At 37.1% G+C, this 24672-nt stretch overlaps 1 long non-coding RNA gene across 1 annotated transcript in view; it reads right to left on the bottom strand.

Annotated features, from left to right (window-relative positions):
• The window catches only part of LOC120591128 (uncharacterized), a 67918-nt gene that overhangs the window by 2937 nt on the left and 40309 nt on the right, over nucleotides 1-24672 (bottom strand). Inside the window, exon 3 of the long non-coding RNA XR_005649840.1 lies at nucleotides 3870-4004. This is a non-coding gene — a long non-coding RNA (uncharacterized LOC120591128). The remainder of the gene's footprint in view (nucleotides 1-3869; nucleotides 4005-24672) is intronic.

Raw genomic sequence — 24672 nt, 5'->3', positions numbered from 1 at the left:
ATGGAGCATAGTCACGCCCCAGGCATATAACTTCTTTAGTAAAAGGTTGTCTTCGCCTTCAGCAAGCCCTGTCCATTTTTCCCGTGCATCTAGGTTAACATACCTTTGAAATGCCTCCTTTCATACCCCTCAGAAGTAAAACCACCTAGATTAACCTTTGAGGTGTCTTTTTCAGACCCCTCAGAAGCTAAACCACCCTCCAGAGAACATATCATCTCATTAAAGATCCTGTAATCTGATCCCTGCCTGGCTTTCTCTCATCTTCATGTAATCTTCCTTACATTCCCTCTTTAATTCCAAGTGCATAAAAGAAGCTGAAAACTGCCCTTCTGAGAAGCATTTATCTCAGTCTGTTGAGATCTTGCTTCCAGGTGTACCCTCTGTTTGGCTCAAATAGATTTTTATAAAAATTGTCTACAGGTTTGGATGCTCTTACATTGACAGAGTCTTATCAGGAGACAGAAACCAGGTCCCTCGTTTGAAGCTATTCATTAGGTAACTGCGAGGGTAGAAAGGGAAGTCTTAGGGTACCTTGGAGGTAGCAACTGCAGGAAGCAGCTACTACCTCAGAGCTGTGGAAACGAAGGGAAGAGGTTGCAACTGTTAAAACTTAGAAACTGAGAGGACAGGCCCTGAAATCCAGGCTTCTGGAGAGTGGGTGCTTACTGGTGTTGGTGTCTCTGAGCTCAGAGGAGTCCGGGGCCCTGACTCTGGGAGGCCTAGTGTCCCCTCAGCCCTCTTTCTGGCAGAATCTAACGTGGGGCCAGCTGGCTGAGCAGAAATATGGCTTGCAGTAAGCCAGCTGCAGCATCACAGTAGAGGAGGGTAGGCTTCAAACTGGAAGATAATTATTTAGTAACTGGCCTGGGAGGCAAGATATGGATATAAGAAAACATCATTGTAGGTATTATATGACCGTGTCTTTGATGACTCTACACATTGTAAATCCTATAGAACTGAGAAGCCAGTTAATAATTATGTGTAAGGCTCTTGCTACTGGGTGTGGATATCCTTTGGGGCAGGGACTCTGTCCTCTTCATGCCTCCATCCCCACCCAACACCTTCCTGGCAATAGAAAGGTGCCCAGAAAGGGCCAGTTAAACAAAGGAATAACTGTTGCGATAAGCTGTTATAAGGCTGTATGTATTTTGCTGCTGGAGTTTCAAGGTCCAGTTGTGAATACTGGAAGCTGTTTTTATCCTGACGCAGCCTCAGAATGGTGGCAGATAAAGGGACTGGCTACTCTTAGTGATGGCAGATTATGGTGGTCCTTACTAAGGAATAACAGAGTAAAGGTCTGCCCCAGGCTGGCTTCAGGGAGGAAGTAGCAGCGTCAGGGTACCTTCTCTTAATGCTGCATTTCTGTTTCATGACGTTTGACCCTGCTTACAACCCGGAACCATCCTTTCTTTCTATCTGGTCCTATCTGTCCCTAGTGTCTCACTATTTTTAGCTCTTAGAACACTTGTGTTTGCCTGAAGTCATGGACACACACACTCCCATAATCACAGCACACATTTAGACAGAGGCGCAGTGGAGAGCCTGACCCCTGAAGTTCATTTCTTTAGTAACCACCATGGCTGATGCTTGAATTCCTGGAAGCCTGGCACACCATCCCTGTGCAGAGAGCTGGGAGGGGACTTTGAGGTCTCTCAATTCAATGCCCTCCTTTTACAGATACAGAAACTGTCTTCCTCAAATTCTACGGCTGTTTAGCCAGTCCAGAATTTTTGCGCATGGCTTCCTGCTCCTCCTCCTAGTACTTTTTTCAGTTGAATACAAACATTTCAGTAGAGCTTACTTGCGAGAAACAGAGCTTTTGTATAGTGTCAGGGTCCTGAGTTGAATTAAATATTTTCTTTTAGAAAATATGTGGGCATTCTGCATTAGTTTCACTTTAAAGATTTTATTTAGTATAATATAATGCAACATGATATAGTACAATATAATGTAATATTGTGTTCTAAATATAATTGGTAAACAACGCACACATATATATATATAAAAACATGTATTAATAATACAATAAATAAATAAATAAATGTAAGCGAAACCCTTTGGGACAAGGCTTCCTGGTAATATAATATTTTCAACTAAATGGCAACGTTAAACAAAAAGTGGCTTACTAAGGACTTTTCTTTAAGGATTCAGCAGAGATCAGCAATGGATTGATACTTGGTGGTATTTCTATCAGTAGCCAAAATTCGTTCCACTGTTTCATTCTGTTTAAATCAGTGATTCTAACAGCCATATGGCATCTGGCATCAAGACAAGCAGAAGTGACGAAGGAGAGGAGGATCAGGTCATCAGAAGTATCTTAAGGCCCTGAGAACAGCTGGTCAGCATCGTAATACCCCTCACCGCCTCCCTCTCTCCCCTCAATTTCTCTCATTACTCCCCAACACACTCCTGACCTGGCCAAATTTAACTCTTGAGTTGACCTTGCCATGTGCTTTGTCCAGATAAACCCACAAGCAGTTCAGGGAAAAGCTATGGAAAGACAAGGCTGAATTAGAAATTTTTCTGTTCTTCCAGTAGGTTTTCTTGAGCCCTTTGCCAGAATTCATCTCTCCCCTCCCTGGACGGCTATGGCTGTAGAACAAGGTGGGATAATGGACACAGCAAGCTTAGTGAATAAGAGAACAATTCCAGCTGAGCAAAGATTTTGAGTTGGAACCCCCAGGTACACATAGTACATACAAACGTGCGTTCTAATCCAGTCTATAAGGCAAAAGGATGAAATTTTAATCCAATATTAATTTTTAAATTCTCTTTTGGGAACTCTGTGATATGTAAGTCCAGCAAGAATAAGATAAAAGAGAGAAGAGAAACCATTCAAAGTTAAATCTAAGACAACTGAGAATAATAAAATGCATTTCTTACACGTCCTCTGGTACTCTTTCCTTTCCATTGGCATTTTCGGTGTTGTGTATCCACAAAGACAAATATATCTCTGCAGCTAACACATTATTGTGGGGGAGGGGAGGGCTAAAGTTTTCTTCTGATTATAAAAGTAATAAAATCTTGCTGTATAAATCTAGAAAGTACTAAGAAATGTAACAGGAGAAAAAACATCCATAATTGTGTTATTATTTTGGTATTTCTCCTCCTAGATGATACTGAATATTATTTTATATAGTCTTTTTTATACAAACTATTTATAAATATTGTATTTGAAAGCTTGTTTTTATTCTATTATACGGATGCCTCATGTTTTTCTTCATTGTTCTTTGTCAATCTTTTTTTTTTTTAACTATGATAAAGAACTCTAAAATAAACATCTTTGCACATAGTTTTTCTCTGTTAGAAAAGATTTCCAGAAGTGAGAATTTTGGATCAAAAAGTATAGACATTTCTAAGGCTTTCTCTATATTGCACAATTTCTTTCCCAGAAGGGGATTCTAATATCACAGTTCCTCTTGTAATGTATGAAAGTACCAGTTTCATACAAACTTGCAGGCCTTGAGTTGCTTTCTCTTTTTGTTTTAAAAAACTAATCTGATACAATAATAATAAAAAGTACAGCAATAACGATTGTCATTTTTCTCTATGTATGTAGTTGATCATTAATAGGGTCTAACATTTTAATTCACTATATTTGGTCACGAGGGTAGGGAATGTGTCTATTTTGCTTACTGCTGAATCTCTAGTGCTAAGAAGAGTGCCTGACACATACAGGAATCCCAATACCTACTTTTTGAAGTGAATTTTAAAATTATACTCTTGCCCACTTATCTATCAGAAAATAATGTCTTTAATGATCAGATATTTGAAATGATAGGACCCTATGCTGGGAAGATTAAGAGTTTGTAATCCAGTTGTAAAAAGTTGCATATAATTTGCATCCCCACACATATAAATTGGCTTACCTTTCTAATTTTGGAAGATTTGCATAATCTTGAGGACAGAATCATGGAAAAGTCACTATACAAGTTTGTATTCTGGCATGACCAAGAGTTAATTCTGCGACTTTGGATTAGCTCTGTAAGTTTTTTGAGCCTCATCTGTAAAACCAGACAAAATAAAACAAGACAGAAAATAGGTCTTCTTTTATCCCATTGAGACAATATAATGAGGTAATTATAGGTAATAATTAAAGGTAAAACTTTGGAAAAGCAAAAAGTCATATCTAAATATAAGACCAAAATACTAGTGCTTCACTCCCAGAGTTTCTGTTACAGGCGGCACTTTCCTCATTTATAAAAGAGAAAAGGGCCTGGGTTAGCATCATACCTAGTGCGTAAGTGTACAATAATTATTAGTTGAATAAGTTATTTCCAAAGTTCTTGTTTTGACTCTAGGATTCTGAAATGCCCCATAGGTTGAAAAAAAAGAGTATGAAACATGGTTATGAAAAGTAACCATTGCTCAAATATTCAAAGTAAAATTTACTTACAGAGAATTAACTGAAAATAAATATTCCCTTCTAATTATTTCTCCCAAAGGGTATGTAGAGCTGTTTGTAATATATACAAAGGAAACATCCCAAAAGCAGGGAGAATAATTTAGATAGTGAAGTCCCCATTAGCCCAATATTTATTACAGCAGCTAAAAATAAGAAACAATCCAAAATCTTAACAATAGGAGAATAGCTAAGCACACTAAATTATCTTAACATAATAGAATGTTCCTTAGTCAATGATGGCAAATATATAAGTTGTATTATTGCATGGAAATGTATATAGAATGTAGTAGCAAGTGAGAAACAGAACACAAAACAATATATATACCCAGGTTACCATCACATGAAAACATATAAATACATATATTTAAAGTTGGGAAAAGAACTTACAATGAGAAAAACAAGTAGATGTTTATGCACATCGAGTTCTCTTTTTCTTCCAAATAAAATTGCCCAGGTATCATTTTTTTTAAAGTCAAAAACTTGTCATGAATTCAAAGAATAGCTTAACGGTCTCATCCTAAAATATGATGGCTATAGAATAAGAGTTATAGAATAAGCCAAAAGAATTTCTCCACAAAAGATGCATCTTCTATCCAGGCTTATTTATTGCTTGACATTTCCCTTGACTAAATAATGATTAATAGGCTACATAAACAGTGTGCTAGGTATTTGTATTCAATTGTGGTTGCGGAAATTATTTATAGTTGCCTGAAGCCAATATGACTGTTGACTGTCTGGTATTCTATGAGGTTGTCTTCATTTCAGAAAAAAACAAAAACAAACAAAAAAACCCCTTTGTTTTATAAGAAGAAAAAAAAAATCTGTGCAGGTATCTGCAGAATCAGCTTCTGTAAGTGAAAGAAATGGTGGTACCTTTGCAAGTAGCCTGGAAAAAGAGGAAAGTGTGAGACTGAAGATGTGAGGTGAATTTCTGAACTTTGTGGGAGGAACCTTCACATAAACCACAAAAGTTGGCTTTTGACTAAGTTCCCGAAAAAAAAAAAAAAAAGTCAGTTTCCTGTTTGCTTGGGGTTATATTTTAATGTCTTTTTTAGTCTTAAATAATTTTCAAGAGCACATGGAAAAAGTCTTGGCAATACCCCTTCACCCACAAAGAAGTATGCAAACGAAAATAGTACAGAAATCTCTTTAATTAATCAAGGACAACACTCTATAGGATGTCAAAACTTTCTCTGGAGAAAACTTACAGCTAAAATACTGCTAAAGTAATGCTGAGCAGCATTTTACAAAATTTAGGACAGGAAGTAAAAACTCTTGAGACAATACAACAGGAGGAAAAAAACCACAAATAAGCCCAAGTCTGTTATCTAAGATTAACTCTGACCAGGCTAGTAATAGTGGCGATAAAGGAATAATGGTCAAAAAATTTTCGAGCACACTGAGCCAATAATTGTACTTAATACTTTACATGTACCATCTTATTTAATTCTAACAACATTAGATGCTTAGAAAAGTAAGATAAATTGTTTAAAGTCTCCAACTAGCAGTAACTAGAGCCAGGATATAAACACAAGTCTGTCTGATTTCCAGGGATTTAGCTCTTAATCACTAGAATATGCTGCTTAACCCTGATGCTATAATGCTAGGTTTTGGTCAAACTCGATTGTTTCCTTTACCATGTAACTCAGGTGCTCATGAATTATCATCTATGGGTTAGTAAATTGAAAAGCGCTGTGAAATAACTGCATAATTTTACATATAATAAATATTTCATTATATGACCCTCTAGTAGAAATGTTTTTGGAAGCAATCCATGTCTGTTCTTACATCACAAGTAGGCCAAAGCTCTCTGAAATGTGCATCATCTCTATTTTCTCAGCCTCCTATCAATTGATAAAACCAATGCTAATAAATTGATCAAGAATAAAAAAAAGAACACAAATTATTAATATCAGTAACTAAAGAGGAAATACCACTAAAGAGGCTACAGACATGAAAAGAATAAAAGATATTTGAGAGAAAATTTTGCAATGAATTTAACAGTTTAGAATTTAAAAAATTCTTGAGATATAGTGTTCCCAAACTGACACAGATAAAAGAAAATTTGAATAGCCCCATGTCAATGAAAGAAGTGGAATTTATATCTAAATGCTTACACAAAGAAAAATTCAAGGCCAGATAGTTTTGCTGGTGAATACTATCAAATACTTAATAAATAAATAATATCAATCTTAAATAAACTCTTTCCAAAAACTTGTTTTAGAAGACCAGCATACTCTGATACCAAAGCCTGATAAAAACATTAGAAATAAAGTAAAATTACTGACCAATATTCTTCATGAACATTCTTAACAGAATGGTGACAAAAATGGTTATTTCAGCAATATATAAAAAAGAATAATACATATGATCACATCTAAGTCAGAGTTCTCCAGAGAAATAGAACCAATAATATATGTGTAAATATAAGAGAATTTTTATTATATGAATTGGTTCATGTGGTTATGGGGTCTGAGAAGTCCCCCAGTCTGCCCCCTGCAAGCTGGAAAACCAGGAACATTGGTGGTATAACTCAGTCTGAATTCAAAGGCCTGAGAATTGAGAAGGCTGATGGTGTAAGTTCAGATCTGAGTCTAAAAGCTTGAGAACTAGGAGTGCTGATGTCTGTCCTTTTGTTCTGTTCAGGGGCGCAGTGGGTTGGCTGATGGGCCCCCCCCCCACACTGGGGAGGACCACCTGCTTTTCTCGTTCAACAATTCAAGTGTTAATTCCTTCCAGAAATACCCTCTAGGCACACAGAGAAACAATGTTTCACCAGCTCTTGGGGCATCCCTTAGCCTAACCAAGTTGATACATAAAGTTAACCATCACAGAACAAGTTGGGTTTATCCCAGGTATGTAAGATTGGTTTAACCTTTAAAATTAGTGCAATTCACTCTTTAACAGAATAAAAGAGAAAAAAAAATCAATGCAGAAAAACCATTTGATGAAAGGCACACTGATTCATGATAACAACTCTCAGAAAATTAGGAAGAGAATTTCTTTTATCAGATAAAAGAACCTACTAGAACCTAAATTTAATTTCATACTTCATGTTGAAGTGCTGAAAAATTTCTCCCTAAGATCAGCTACAAGGCAAAAAATTTTTGGTCTTCTAAGTTTGAATCAATATAGTACTGGAAGTTGAAGCTAGTGCAATAGGGCAATGAAAAAAAAAAATAAGTTGCTTAAAAATCAGAAAGAAAGCACTGAAACTCGTGGTATTTGCAGGAGACCTGAATATTCACAGTAAAATCTTCAAGAATCTACGAAACAACTACTAAAACTAATAGGTGAATTTAGCCAAGCTATGGGAATTTGTACCAATATGCAAAAACCAATATAGTTTTATATATACAAAAAGCACACAACTGAAAATAAAAAAATTAAAATTCCATCTCTAATAGTTTCAAAATGTATATATTCTTAGGAATAAATATAACAAAAGACATGACAGATCTGCACTGAAAAACTAAAAAAATAAAAACTAAAACACTGCTAAGAATAAAGAAAATCTAAATAAACAGAAAGATTGCCATGTTTATGGATTAGAAAATTTAATATTGTCAAGATATCGATTTTCCCCAAATTTACCTTTACAATTCAATCCCAATCATAAACCCACCTGGAGTTTTGCAAAAATTGAGAAACTATTTCTAAAATTTACATGGAAAATATAAGACCTAGAATAGTCAGAACAATTTTGAAAAAGAAGAGCAAGATGAGAGAGTTTAAGTACCTGACTGTAGATAATCTTTAAAGCTATAGTAACTAAGACAGTGTGATAACCAGGGCAGGTAAATTAATGGAAAAGAATAAAGATCTCAAAAATGGACCAACATTTGATTTTAAGAAACAATGCCAAAACCACCCAATGAGGAAAGAAAAACCATTTCAATAAATTGTTGGGAAAACAGTATCCATGTGGTAAAAACTTAAATTGCTCAACAAAGACATCATTTAAAAATTAATGGAAATTGCACAGATTCCAAGAAAATATTTACGACACATATATCTGACAAAGGGCTTGTAGCCAAAATACATAAAGAACTCTTTCAACTTAAAAATAACACAAATAATCCAATTAAAAATGGGCAAAAAAATTGGCCAGATCTTTAGCAAAGGAATCATGATAAGTGGCCAATAAATACATAAAAAAGGGCACTCAATATAGTTTGTCATCAGGGAAATTTAAATTAAAACCACAAAGAGATATCACTGCAAACCACCAAAATGACAACAATTAAAAGGATTAATATAAAGGATATTGGCAGAAGTATAGAGCAACTTAGATATTGTTATACATTATTGTTGGGTGTGTAAAATTCTACAATCTCTTTGGAAAAATCTGACATTTTATTATAAAGGTAGACATATTTCTACTCTATGATACAGCAAGTCTATTCATAGGTATTTACCCATGTGTATTTATTTTCTATGACTACCATAACATATTACCTCAAAGTTAGTGACTTAAAAAAACATAAATTTATTATCTTACAGTATTGGAGGTCAGAAGTCTGACAGAGGTCTCACTAAATTGGTATTGGTAGGGCTTCATTTCTTTCTGGAGGCCGTAAGGGAGAATATAGTTCCTTGCCTTTTCTAGCCTCTAGAGGCTGTTGCATTCTTTGTCTTGTGGCTCTCTTCCTTCTTCTTCAAGAGAATATAGGTGCATTGAGGCCTCACATTGAATAACTCTGATCTTGGCTTTCATTATCACATCTTTTTTGACTCTTTTCTTTTGTCCTCCTCATCTACTTTTAAAGAATTTTGTGATTACATTGGACCTACCTGAATAATATGGGATAATTGTCCTAGCTCAATGCCCTTAACTTAATCACATCTGCAAAGTTCCTTTTCGCTATATAACGTAACACATTCACAGGTTCTAGGAATTAGGGTATAGAAATCTTTGTGGCAGGGCCCCGGGTTGGGGAGGGTTGATATGATTCTGCCTACCGCAGTTCACCCTCAGGTCCCCAAAGATTCATATCCATCCAATATGCAAAATACATCTACACCATTCTAAATTACCCCCAAAGTTTTAATCCATTACAGTATCAAAGTCCAAAATCTCATCTAAATTTCTTCAGTACTGAAGTCTCAAATCTTATCATCTAAATCATCTAGATTGGATATGGGTGAGGATCTGGGTACAGTCCATCCCAGGGCAAAGTTTCTCTTCATCTTTGTACCTGTGAAACTAGAAAACAATTTGTCTGCTCCCCAGATACAATGGTGGTACAAGCAAAGGATTACAGTTATAGCTACTCCCATTCAAAATGGGAAAAATAGAAGAACAAAAGAAGTCACTGGTCCTAAGCAATTTAGAAATCCAGCTGAGCAAACTCCATTACACTTGAAGGTTTTGGAATTATTTTCTGTGACCCTTGACTCTGTACTCTGAGCTCCAGCCCTCACACTCTGAGTCCCTCCCTTTGTATGAAAGGTAGTATGATTTTGACCAGCCTGTAGGATTTTCAGGGACCAACAAGCCTTCTTTCATTTTATATTTTCTCTCTCCCTTTCAATCCAAGCTGGAGAAGTGTCTATTCATTTAACTTTCTCAAAAACTTTGTGGGTCTCCTGTGTTTGTCACAAGGATGAACTCCATTAGACTAGAGCCTTCTTTTCAGATCTTTTCTAGATAATCCATCTCTATTTTTGACTTCTGCTGAGGTAGTTAAGAAGATTTATGAGTCACATGCTTAGTCTCTTCAAAAAATCTTTTATATGATTAAACCCTCTGACTTTTTTTTTGAGGTATTAGCAAAAGTTGTCTTGTTACACCCTCCATTTTATCTCCAGAGTATGCTTTCTTTCTTTTTTTTTCTTTCTTTTTTCTTCAGAGCATGCTTTCTCGATAGAGAATCTCTTATTTTTGGCATCTTTTACAATCTTGATAGGATGAGAATTTCCCAAATCACCAAGTCCTGGTTCTTTTCATTTTTTTTTTTTTAAACAGTTTCCCCCTCAATTTATCTCTTTCTTCTCACATTTTCCTGATAGCATCAAGAAGAAACCGAGTTGCACCTTCAACACTCTGCTTGGAAAGCATCTCAGATAAAATGCAACTTCATCATTTACAGATTCTGCTTTCCACATAACCGTAGGGCAAAATTTCTGCCATATATAACAAAGATCCCCCTTCCCCCAGTTTCTAATAATGCATTTCTTCCGAGCCCTCATCGGCAGTGCCTTTAAAATCCGTATTTCTGTTAACAACCAGTTCATGACAATTTAGGTACTCCCAAGGCGACGTATGTTTTCTCTACTATAGTCCATAACTTCCTCTGTGCCCTCGCCAGTGGAGTCTTTAACATTTCTCCTCATAATTTGTTCAAAGTTATCTAGACTTTTCTGTCATGCACCTCAAAAATTCTTCCAGTGCCTAAATCCATAGCCACTTACATCTTTTCAGGTATTTGTTACAGCAGCACCTCCACTGCCCAGTACCAATAGCTACTGGTTTTCTCTGGCTGCTTTAACAAATCACCTCAAACTTAGTGGTTAAAACAACACGGATTTATTATTTTATACTTCTGTAGGTCTCATGGGCTAAAATTAAGGTGTTGAAAATTAATGCTGCAGTTTTTTTTTCTGGAGGCCCTAGGAGATCAAGAGAAATGAAAGATATGTTTACATGCCACCAAAAAGCTCATACAAGCACTTTATTTATAATAGCCCCAAACTGGAAACAACCTAATGTCTAACAACAGGAGAACATATAAATAAAGTTAGTATATGTATACAAAAAAATAATACTACAACATAATAAAAAGGAAATAAACTTCTAAATAGGCAACTATGTGAGTTAATATCAAGACATTATGCTGAGTGAAACAAGACTTACACAAAGAAGAGTGTGTTAAATGATTCAATTTATATGAAATACTAGAATGGGTGAAACTATTCTACGGTGAAAAAAATCCAAATAGTGATTTCCTAGGAGTGCAAGAGTAGGAACAGGGATTGACTAGAAAGGGACGAGAGGAAATTCTTGGGAGCGATGGTAGTGTCTATATGTTGATAACTATTCAGTGTTCTATATGTTGATAACTATTCAGATACACAGGTACAGGCACCTGTCAAAACTTATCAAATGAAATATTTAAGATTTATATATTTCATTGCACATAAATTTTTCCAAAAACCCTATAAAGAACTATAGATAAGTAAAGCACTCTAGCTAATTACATGCATAGTGAAGCATTTAGAAGGGGGTGTGCTAACATTTGTAACTTACTTTGGTTTTTATAAAAAACAAACAAACCTGGATTGATGGATACATAGAGGGATAAGTAGATGGATAGTTATGAGATAAAGAAAATGTAGCAAAATACCAACTGTAGACTTTAGAAGTGGGTATACAGATATTTACTGGAAAACTCTTTTCAACTTTCTCTGTATGTTTGAAAACTTTCATAATAAAATTCTTGGGGGGAAAAAGCTATCATTCTCCTTCCTTCTAATTGGACCATACTAATAGTGAGAATCTAATTAAAGCTGGCAAAGACCTTTCCATATATTATTACTCCAGCATGCAGGCTGCCATCTCATGCCAACTCCTACTTAGCATGCACCTCTTAAAAACAAACTTCAAACAAAAATTTCTACAAGCTAGGCAGAAGTTATAACAAAATCACTAACCTTTAAGAAAATGACACTGGTCCCTGGTAGGACAGATACCAACTATAGACAGTTCTATAGTTGGAAATGAATAATTGCATGGCTGGTTCTAATTGGAGCAGTTTGTCACTTAAAACAATAAATCATAAAAAATCAAGTCACGACTAAAGACATGACTTTCAAAAATAGTGCTAACATTTGAGAACTTTAAACACTGTAACAGTTTCAATACTATATATATATGTGTGTATATATATATATATTTGTGTATATATATATATATATATATATATACACATGCTTTTGTCCTTCACATTTAATTTCCTACTGATTAGAAATAAGTAAAAAGTTAGCTTCTATAGTAAGATTAGATTTTTAAACTACTGTACAAATTAACTCTTCATTGTATGTATTGCTATTATTTTTGGAGCTTCTCTAGTGCTAAATAGTTCCTAGTACTAAATAGCTCGATGTTGATTAAAAACCATATTTAATTCTCATTCACCCAAATGAAATCATATTCTACTCACAAAATGAATATGCTTTAAAAGGTGATTACATTTGCAAAGCACTTTTCGAAATGGGAGACATAAATGGTTATTAATTAGAGTAAGTCATTGTTTGATACTTCCTTTATTCTTCTCCCTTTAGATTTTTAAATTGATTGCTTTGCAATTATACAGTTTATAGCAAGGAATGAAGTTGAGCTTTTTTCCTGCTAAAACACTCAGTGTGATTTGAAAGGCAGAGGAGAGACATGATGGACTAACAGGCCACTGGTCTTTCAGCAAATGCAAGAACAGATGAACACTGTGTAAAACTAATTGTATTTGAAAAGAACACCCATTGCAGAATGTTAAGTAATTTTTTTTTAACCTTTGCTCCCCTTCTTCATGATGGGCAATACCATCAAAGAGATATCATGGCATCATAATATCTTCTGACAGATCTGATTCTTATAAGAAAAATGCTAGCCATGTCAACACTGGTGAATTGAATTACATCCATGTAATTTTGCACTGATTCTAACTAGGACAAATGCTGGGCTGCTCACAGGAGGTGGATGGAGTGAAAATAAAAAGATCTGAGAAAATATGTGCAAGAGTTTAAAAATCAGTGTTCCAAGGGATAGGGTAGGAGGCAGGGGAGATGGTAAGAGATGCAGCTTCACTTGCCACCTCTAGAGTGTTGGAAAGTGTCAGTGGCTTCAAACGAAGCCCCTCCCTCTACTTCCATAGCCCAGAGGAACCCTTTCTTTAGTCAGACTCCATTGTACTAGTGACAATTTATGAAGACATAGTCTACCCCAAACATGAAAGTTGTATTTGTACATTATCAGATAATCCGCTGAGGTTTTTTAGGCACCTTCTCTAAATGGGGCCCTGTGGGAGATTGACAGATATAAAGAGGAGCAAAGATAGAGTGTTTTCTTCAAGTTTATAATTTGGGAGTTGAACAGAGCATATATGTGATGTACACCCTGATAATTCGGGGACCTGAACATCCGATTGCCTGAAAAACTGAGATATGGACAAATAATCCATCATAGTAAACAGTGTTAGGACAGAGTCAAATTAAGCTGCTATGACCCCTAGTTTATTTTACTGTTCTCATAGAAAACTTTGTTCTCTTGATATAAAACAAAGTATGAAATATAAATTGGTCCAAGTGGGAGTCACCGAATAAAACTGGAGGAAAAACTGAAATATCACCTAGTCTAGCAACTTTTAAAAAGTCTATAGAGCTCCCGTTTGTGGAAGAGAAGAAGAAAGGAGAGAAGGAAGGAAGGAAGGGAGGAAGGGAGGAAGGGATGGATGCATGAAAGAAGGGAGAGACGGAGAAAGGCCACCGAGCTAAGCCAGCTCTCTTATTCTACCTGAATGCAGAGAGGTTAAGTAACTAACCCAAGGCAATTCAGCTAAAATACAAATCTGACTTTCAGGCTGTCACTTTCATACATATCATACTGATGCATTAACATCTGTGGCACTTATAATGGATTACCTTCCCAATAGGCATCTCCTGCACAGCCCTCTCTGCCTTTTCTTTTCATCCTTACTATCAGAACCCCATATTAGTCAGGTTTGGGGTGTCCACATATTTCACGATGGCTGAGTCTCTCTCTGGCCCATCATCTTTTGGATAGCCTTTCTATATTTGGGGAAAATGGGGAGATGTTACATGCTGGTATTATAAATTCTTCCTTGCTAATGTATAAGCCAGAACTTAAATTCAGACTCCCTTGCAGCTAGAACACAATACAGACTTCACTCATCAGTGTAAGACTTCAATTCAAAAGTGAGCCCTGTGAGGAAACAGGCTCTGTGTGGATTTTCTATCTTTTGCTGGCTCAGAGGAGTAATTGAGATGTCTGGCTTTCAGGGCCAGTAGTGTCAGAAGCAACAGTTTCTCTGTGGTTTCAAAGACATATTCCTGGTATAGAGGAGGCATGAGTCAGGCAATACTTTTCTTTGATGCTCAGTGGGTTAAGGTCAGTGGGGCCATCTCCTATCATACTAGTCCTGGGGCATAGATCAGAGGATTAGTTATTGGGAGCTTACCTTCAAGCCCAGTTCTCAGGTCCTCCCTCAAATACTGTGAGCTACCTAGCATTTGTTTAACTTTACATAATGTAATATAGAAATTGAAAACTACATAAAAGTAGAAGGTATCGTAAGAGAACTCCTGTGTAGGCTTTCCCATCTTTGAAAATTATCAACAATTTTGTCAATCTTGTTTTACCCATCCTTTTCTACCGTTTTTCCCCTAGAGTATTATAAAACAAATACCAGCCATCATGTCATTTCACTCATAAATACTTCACCTGCCATTATTGCCCACAACAATTAATAGCATCTAATATCATCTAATATCCAGTTCATATTTGAATTTCCCTGCTTGTCTTGAATTTGTTATTTCATGGTTAGTTTGCTTGAATCAGGATGTAAAACAGGTTCACATTATTGCATATATTTGTCATGTCTCATAAGTCTCTTATTCTAACATTCTCTCTCCTTCTATTTTGTTTCCATGCCTTTAATTTCTTGGAAAACCTGGATTATTTGCCCCATAGACTATCCTATATCCTGGATTTAGTTCGTTTTCTCCTCATGGTGCTTCATAGCTAGTGTCTCTACTCCTACTATTTCCTTTAAACTGGTAGGTGGATTTGGTGACTTGATAAGATTCGGGTTCAATTTCATGGTTTTGGAAGAATGCTTCCCGGGAGGTGCTAGGTACTTGTTTCACATCATATCATGAGATGCACATTGGCTCTTCTAAGAGTGATTAGTGAGTTATAGCTAGTATATTTTTAAAATTAATTAATTTATTTTAATTAGTTTCAAGTATACAGTCCATTGGTCAGACATTTATATAGTTTATAAAACGATCCCCCCAATCGCTTTTTCCCTCCCTTGGCCCTCCACCTCGCCAATATATTAATGCCATGCTCTCCATCCCCATGACCCTCTATCAACTACGAATTTGTACTTCTTTAACCCTTCGCCCCATTCTCCCAGCCCCGAAACCCCCTCCCCTCTGTCTGTCGCCAAACTGTCTACGCCTATATCTTTTAAAGAATCAATTTTCCTGCATTGTCACCTAGAATCAGCTTCTGTGGTCTGCGATGGAACATTCTAACTGATGTATGGGGTGATTCTCCTCTTAGAAAGTGGCGTGGGTACATCCCGGACATTGGGATTGGGATGTGATGGCATGTTTGCAAGGAAATGTCTATGAGAGCCTTCCTTGGCCCTAGTGTGGGCCCAAGTAAAGGACATTCTTCCTCCCAAACTTTGGATATTGTTGCATGAGGATATGATATTTGAGGCTCTACACAGCCATTCACGCAACCATGAAGGTGCAATCTGAGGACAAAAACCCAAACAAAGGATGGCAGAGCCAAAGCTGGAAAGAACTATGGGCACTTGATGGCATGAAGCATCTGATGTCATCAGACCAGGAACAGTACCCCTTTCGCACTTATGTGAGATAATAAATTGCCCTATTTCAAAATTTCTTGCTAGATTTTGATGACATGGCACACACAGAAAACGAAAATGTTTATATGGCACGCTAGCACAGGAGCTCTGTAAGAGCTTATATTAGATAGAAATATGGATATGGAAAATAAAATGCAAATTACTAGGGAATATATCAAATACAGAATTTACATAGAATTTCTAAATAATAACATTTAAAAATTTTTAATGAGGAAAGAGCTTGCTTTTATGAGTGTAACATTTATTTTAATCAGAGATTCATGCTTGAAATGGTAACATGAAATTACTGATCCAAATTTATAATAATGATATCTTTAAACACTACTTGAATGTGGCTGTCAATAAGACGCTTTGCAAAAGTAGGTGGTAAAAAATTTAAAACTATTTCAAAAAGTACTAAAAATCTATAACAGTTGAAATTATATTTGACAAGTTCAACAGCTCATTTTTCTGTCATTGATAATTTCCTGAAATATCTTGGATGAATGCAAATGGTTTCTCACCTGATGAAAAATTTTTTCATATCAAATATTTCAAAACAATGCAAAGTTTTAATTTATAGATGTACTGTTGAAGTAGAGACCTTACAGCTTGCTCTGAGGCTGCTGTAATATCAGCTACAAATGGACAGAAGTATTGAATATATATAAAGACAAAGGTTTGGGCCACCGTTTGGAGTTGTGCTGCTAGGAACCCCTGCCTTATTCTCTATCTCCCCTCCCAAAGCTTAGACTCCATGCTGTACTCTTTCATTACCTAGAATACGAAACTTTCCAGCAGCTTCATTGAAGAAGTCCAGTGGTGGAGTACCTCCGTGGCTAAATTCAGTATGACATGACAGAGCTGTAGAACCCATCCCTACTCAGGCCACCCTGTGAAGAGCCCCTGATAAAGCTTCTTGTAGCAGAAGTCATCCTGCAGAAAGATCTCAGCTGGCTGCCTGGGGCTAAAGTGATTAATATCTCACAGCACAGGAAGCCATATCAGACTCTATTCTTCTCTTTACACCAATATTATACAAGCTGTGTTCAGGTTATAATGACTTAATCACATTTTACTTGGAAAAAAAAAAGTACAATATGTCATTCCTAGTTCACCGAGCAATTAACTTTTGGGTAATGGCCACAATGAGGATTATATCCTCTATGAAAGACAGGAATTTTTATACAGTAGATGCTTCTGGTGCCTGTGTCATCTTCCCTTGGCCCACATCTGATTGAAGCTACAGCTGTGGTGGACAGATATATATGGGTTATGACTCATCATGTACTACTAGCACCTCATCTTAAGCACACTCTTCCCTGGCACCTTCTGCCAGGTAGGTACAGATCAAAGTGTGAAGATGTTACTACTCAGGAGGCAGTCCTCATTTGATGATGAGAAGAAGCTAGAGGGATGCTCCAGTCTCCAACCTTTTGAGAAGACGATTTTGGGGAGGTGTCCTCTATAATTCTCCAAAGCCCTAGAGGACCAAACCTTCATTGCACACAGCAGTGACCTCATTGATGCACCTCACTTTGGCTTTTCCTTCTGCCCATCTCTCTCCCTCTCCTTGCTCCCTCACTCCTACTTTCTGGGATCATTTCCCAAATAAAAGACCTGGACCCAAGACCTTGTCCCAGGCTTTGATTTTAGAAGAACCCACACTAATAAATATGATATTTAAATTATTTGTATGTAAGTTAGAATCTCATCTAATAAATGGATGCACTTTATATAAGTCTGTCCTAAATAAAATTTTATATTTGATAATGATACTCATTTTTAAAAAATCAAGCAGCATTATCTGGAAGGATTACACTAATGTTGGATTCCTGCTGTGGCTCTGATGACAGTCCAAAACTCTGCATGATATCTCATTAACAATGTAGACATTCCCTAACATTGCTGATGGCATTCCTAAAAATAGTTTGTGAATTGAGTTTTTGCAATGTGAAATGCATTTTCTAAGAGAAATATTGTATTTTCTAATAAAAGTGTTCCAAATGATAAAGCATACCTTTAAGGCAAAGAATTATCCATCTTGTTCTGTTTTACCAAGGAAGAGGTAAAACAATGAAGGATTGGGCTTCTAAAGTGGGTTTCCCGCCCCCCTCCCCCCAGAGGTAGCATGCTTCAAGGTACAGTTAAGTAAGAGCTAGAGGGACAGACAGGGTGCCAACATCAGAGAACTAGTTAATAAAAGATAGTATTACCTGAAGTTACAGTTGGGAAACTGTGACTATAAATAACTGTACTGGATTAGATGGTGTCCCCCCAAATTTATGTCCACCCAGAACCTCAGAACATAACTTTGTCTGGAAGCAGAGTCTTTGCAGATATAACTCATTAAATTAAGATGAGACCATACCAAACTAAGGTGGGCCCTAAAGCCAATGATTGGCATTCTTATAAAAAGGCCTCGTGAAGACACAGAGACACACACATAGGGATGAAGGTCATGTGATGACAGAGATAGAGATTGGAGTGATGCAGTTACAAGCCAAGAGGCACCAGTGATTGCCAGGAGCCACTGGAAAAAGGAAGAGGCAAGGAAGGATTTTCCTCAAGTGCCTTCTCCCCTGGAGGGAGTAGGGCCCAACCAAAACCTTGATTCTAAGCTTCTAGCCTCCTGAACTGCAAGAGAATACATTTCTGCTGGTCTAAAACACTCAGTTTGTGGTAATTTTTATGGCGGCCCCAGGAAACTAATATAATAACTAACAAATACTGGAAGCTGGCTTTTAGATCAAAAAGATTAATTATTTATTTTCAAATATTGGTTTCTCCCTAATTTTCTGTGGTGGGGGTGTTGCCTCTTCTTGTTTCTATAGCTTCCAAGTAGCTGGAATGAAAGAGAATCTCTCATTTTACTTTCAAATGTGCATGTAATGTGGTGAGATATGGTATAAAGTCATGTAATGTCATGTCTACAGTCAGGATTTAACTCCACCTAAATGTTTCTAGTAATGAAAATGATGAACAGTTATTGATTGCTTGCTGTGTAACAGGGGCCATGTCATTCATTAACATTCACAACAACTGTATTATAGGGTTGGTCCTACTATTACCCCCATTTGACTGATGACGAATCTGAGTCTTGTCTCCAAAGGTACACGGCTAATAAGTGGCCATAGACAGGTTTCGACTGGGAAGCCAGTTCCAGAGCTCCAAACCACTAGTCCATATGCCATGGAGATGACACACAAAATTATTCTTTTAAGCAAATATAATGTCTCAGCTACTCTTCTTATGCCTCAGCCACCCTTACACAGTCGCCTGGAGCCTGTCTCAAATGAGTCTGCTGGACAATTTGCTCCTGATTAGAATCTTGGAAGGTTCGAAGCTCTAACTCTGTCATGCTTGGGAAGTCAGTGGCTCACTAAACACAGTGGTTCTCCCTTAACGGGACAGAGGGGTGGAGGAGACACACCGAGATTCCCAGTGGATGCCTGAAACTACAGCTAGCACCGAACCTTGCATATATTATGTTTTTCCCTATACATACACACCTTTTCACCTGAAAGAAGCACTTGATGGCTTCTCTTAGGCATATTTGAATTGCCAGTATGACTACACTTACACCCTGGGAACATCATTAAGTAAAATAAGGGTGACTTAAACGCGAGCACTGAGATGCCATGAAAGTCAATCTGATAACTGAGACAGTTACAAAGTGACTAACGGGCAGGGAGCCTATAGAGTGTGGAGACGTTGGACAAAGGGATGATGATTCACGTCCTTGGTGGGATGGAGCAGATGGTCTGAGATTTCATCATGCTGCTCACTATGGCGTGCAATTTTAAATTTCTGGAATTTTCCATTTAATATTTTTGGACCACAGTTGACTGCGGGTAACTGAAACTGAAAAGTGAACCTGTGGATGAGGGAGACTAATATATTTCATTGCCTAAAGCAGACCTGTACCTTGTAACTCTTATTGGAGACTCTTGAATATACCTTGGCATAAGGTACGAGTTAGTGGCACATCAAGTCATTTTTACCTTTAAGGAAATGAGACTGGTATTCGTGAAGTAAACGTGCCGAGGGCACCCTGCTAATTCTCCTAACTTTAAAAAAATCCTTCGCTGTTTCCCTTTAAACTACAGAATAAAATTCAAACCCCTCAGTATGTTCTACATCAGAGGATGCAAACTTTTTCTGTAAAGGGCTAGACAGTAAATGTTTTAGTCTGGCTGTGTGGTCTCTGTCCACTACTCAACTTTGCTATAGTAATGAAAGAGAAAGCAACCATAAACAATATGTAAAAGAATGGGCAAGCCTATGTTCCAATAAAACTTTATTTATAAAAACAGTCCAGGAATCAGATTTGGCCCAAGGGTCATAGTTTGCCTCTGTGCCTGTCATTCAAAAGCTGGACGCTGTCTCCAGTCTTAAGTCCTGCTGCACTCTGAATTATAAGCTCCATTCCAGTCACAATAAAGAGCTTGTACTTCTTGAACTTGCATGCTCTTTTATTTCTCTTCATCTTTGCATAGGCTGTACCCTTTGTTTGCATGCCTCTCTCTGTTTCTTCTTACTCCACGATCAGGTTCTCAAACTCTCGTGGATAGCAGGCCATTCTGTATGAGTTACCAGCAACATTTGTCCCATTGTGTTACAATTATTTGTTAATTAACCTATAATTATTCATAGCTGTGATCACAAATTATGGCTCTTAGGACCTCAAGAAACATGCTTGCTGCATTCTTCCAGCCAGTGCTCTTCTTGCCTCTGTCACTTTACATTACATTAGTCATAGCCTGGTGCAGCGGATATGTTTGCCCTTGCACATTTTCTTTGATGATAGGAAGCTCAGAACCAAAGTAAAGGAGTAACTTTAGCAATCATGGAAGACTTTACAGCCTGTGTATATGTGCTCCTCTCCTGGAGCCTAGTCTGCCTCTCTATTCTAACTGGTATTTCCTACAGTTTTGATGTTTTGTTTGCATTTTCCTACAAGCATTTCTTAAAAGCAACTTCAAATCTTTGTATAATGAAGCAGAATTTATTTATTTATATAATCATCCACAAATAACTCATTATTTCCCCTTGATCACTTTTTGTTCTTTTTCATAATAAAAATACTCTGTATTTTTGCCTAGAATCCAGTGGTGTACCTATTGTATTTGATACCAAAAGTGAGTCATCTTTTAACATTCATCCTTCCCATATGACAAAATTATTTTCAAGGATAACCATGGAATAAAATAAATAATAATGGCCAGAAGAGCAACACAAATGGTAAATTTTTTTCTTGTAATGAATTTGGTACCATAAGGACTGGAAAAAGAATTGCATCAAAAGTGACTCTGAACCATTAAGAACTTTCTTTCAAAAAGAAGTACATGTAACTGTATCTAGTATGTCAAGGGCAACTGTATCACTGGGTGCTCTACAAATTAATTTCCATGTAGAATACAATGTTTATTAAAGGATAATACCAAAATGTGCTAATTTGAAGCTCACTTATATATGATTAAATTCGACAGTAACAGCAGCACTTGTATTGAACTTAGACCAATAACAATTTTTTGAGGAAAGGTATTTTTTCTCTTACATTGTTGAGAATTATCTTGCACATGGTAATGATAAAAAGTAGCCCATCTCTTAGTTGGCTTTATTATTATTTTTAACTTCTCCACAGAAAATCCTCCCCACCCCCCGCCAACCTGCTCCCCTCCCCCGCTCCGCCCCCCGCCCTACTGCCCCAACACGCAGAGGAATGCTGTATCTCGAACCTGAGCTGGTGGATTGAAACTCCAGATTTGGAAGTTTTCTATTGAAAGTATAGCAAATTAGATCCACAGTGCTTTGCTGGAATGCTTTTTCCTTTGGGCTTTGCTAAGTAGATTCTTTCTTATATAACAACTAACCATCTCCAGGTGTCATATCTCCAAACTTTGCATCTGCCAATAAGTTTAGATTGACTTCATGGAGTGCCAGATTTTCTAATGTGATAATTCTACATTAGACTTAGACTCATGATCTCTGCTCAGGTAAGAGGCATCTCCAAATTCTGAAGAACAGTGAGATGCCTAAATTGGAACAAATCAGCATGCATAAATCACTGTTTAAATGAGTCATGGAAAATGAAGCTTGGTGAATAGAACTTACCTCATTAAGATTGAATTAAAAATGTATATTTACTAGTGGATGTGATGAGAACCACTGAGATGAGAACTGCCATGCATTTAGAATGACGGCACATCAAACTTTGTGTTTTATTTTGCAAAACAGTTGAACTTTGGTTATATGGAGGTTCAAAGGATGCTGAATTTTTTTATCTGAGGATCTGAGACCTGGACAAAATTCCTTTTTTGTTACACTATCTCAGTCCATTTTCTCTCCTTAGTAGGTGCAAAGATCTTATGCCATAACCGATGTCCAAGAACCATATAGCCCTCTAGCACCCGTAGAACACTATAAATGCGGAGGGCGTGCAGATTCGATTCAAAGGAATTCGACCTGTTTTCCAAGGGTCTACTATGATTAGGCTAGCTATGTTTATGAGACCTACCTTAGGACAGATGTTGGCTGTTGCTGATCTATTCTGCTTTGCTCCATTAAAAAAAAAACAAAGAGAAAAAAAGAAAGAAAAAAAATTGTTCTCTGGTTATCATTTGCTTCTTTCTTTCTTCAATAATTGAGAAATAGACAATAGTCCAGATAACTAAGTGCCCGCATGAGCCTGATTCCATTTAATTGAATCAGATAGTGAAAGTAATTGTTATCATTTAATACAATTTTTGCATCTAAAGAAGCCGTTTTTTAAAACATGCAGGCACATATCTTGCTGGTCATCCGTAGTCTGTGAAAATTGAACCTTTGTGGAGTTCTCATACTCTCAAGCCGTAGTGGATTTAGTAGAGGACTGAAAACTCTCTACATCCCCAGAGGGATAGTTGAAATTAGACTGTAATAAACATCTCTCATTAGTCTTCGGAGTATCCTTACCCTTACCCCCTGAGCATTCTCCAATGTCCTCTCTCCTCTGGCAGATAAACTAGATGTAGCATGTACAATATGAGCTTCCTTTCCTTTTGGAAGATCCTTAATGAAGCCAAGGGGAACAGTACAAAACAGAAAATTGACTATGATGAAACACTCTTTGGTGCTACATCTGATATGATTCACAATTTATTTTGGCAACACTTGGGATGGGTTTCATATGGTTCTCCTGAATTCAACAGGACTCCTGCCAGCAGAATTGGGAACGCTAAGAAGTAATCCAGGCTGAGGGGGAAAAAAAAAATATGCCATCTTTCAAAGTGTTTCATAGCGTTGACTCTGTGATCTGGAAACCAGCCATTGCTCAAGCCCTCTATTTCTAACTGCTCTTGACAACTATTGTCTTACTAGGCTCAGGATGATGGATGATTGTATAATTAGCAGGGTAGATAGCCTACAGGAGAAGGCACTGTAAGAAGAGAGATGAATCGTGTTACAGCCAAATATTTTGCAATATATAAGTATTCTTAAAATATGAATGTTTCATCTGAGTCATCATCTTTAAGAAGCAAAATTGCACGTTGTTGTGGATTTCAGAGTTAACTCATCTTAAAGGAATTTACTTTCAGGCTGAAAGAACGATTGATCGGTTATAGAGGAATGCTTCTTTCCCAGAGTTGATGTTTCCATCCACATGAAGTGATGTCCACTAGCATACCACTTTTGGGTTTTCTCTGCTCTCTATTTCTTATTTCTCCTCAGGGTGAATTTGTAAAAAGAAACTGGAAATGCATTCCTGAACTCCTTCTTATTCTCTTTCTCTTGTGAGGAAGCCCACCTGCAGAGAGCATAAGTCACCATGCTCTCAGACATAACATAAGCCAGCAGGGAAGGAAGCCCATTTGCTTTTGGATGTAAGTCATGCTCCTAAATATTAGAAAGTATTAGGAAGCCCACTTACTTGTAGTTATTAGCTATAATATTAGCATTATCACTAATAAAAGTGATGGTTGGATTCTCTACCTGCCTAAACCTCTTGTTTTATTTCTCGGTTGATTCAGAATATGGGCAAGACAAAGTGGTGCTCATTATTGGTTCCCCACGAACCCCCACAAATACTTAGCCAGTGATAGGTTTCATTTGAGAGAAAATATGTTTTTACATTGTTTTCTGCTCATCTTCCAGGTTTATCAATAGTTTAACATTTCCTTCACCCTCCACTAGATTAAAGGAAATACCTTGGCTTTCAGCTATTTAGACTTACACAGACAAACGGACCCTCAGAATCAGTAAGACTGTAATACAAAAAACCACTCGCCCTTGCATTTGCTTTAGCCCTTGTGTGCTCCTCTTCGTTCACTCAGAGCTCCACGTAAGACTGTTCCACGTTTCCTCTTTCTGCTCCTGCGACTTGGATTCTCAGGATCACATCGGGGTATATAAAAGCCTCCATATCTGGAGAGCAGTTAGATGAACTTGAAATTGGCTATGAGACTCTGTGCTTTGATCCGTAATTGGGAGGTCAGCCAAGAAGGGCATGGCCACAATTGAATTAAATCTAGAGAGGAGGGGAGAAAAGCCAAGAAAGGAAGGATAGCTCCCAAGCTTGATCTACAGCTACGAAGTTTGTAAATCAGTATTCGAGGTAAGAATATACTTGAGATCTTCCAATAACAATGAGCCATTAGTAAATGAAGACAT

Source organism: Pteropus medius, unplaced genomic scaffold, assembly GCF_902729225.1.
Source record: "Pteropus medius unplaced genomic scaffold, Ma_sr-lr_union100, whole genome shotgun sequence".
Lineage (NCBI taxonomy): Eukaryota > Metazoa > Chordata > Mammalia > Chiroptera > Pteropodidae > Pteropus > Pteropus medius.
Note: the sequence above shows the minus strand (reverse complement) of the source record. Positions and strands in the feature narration are given on the sequence as shown.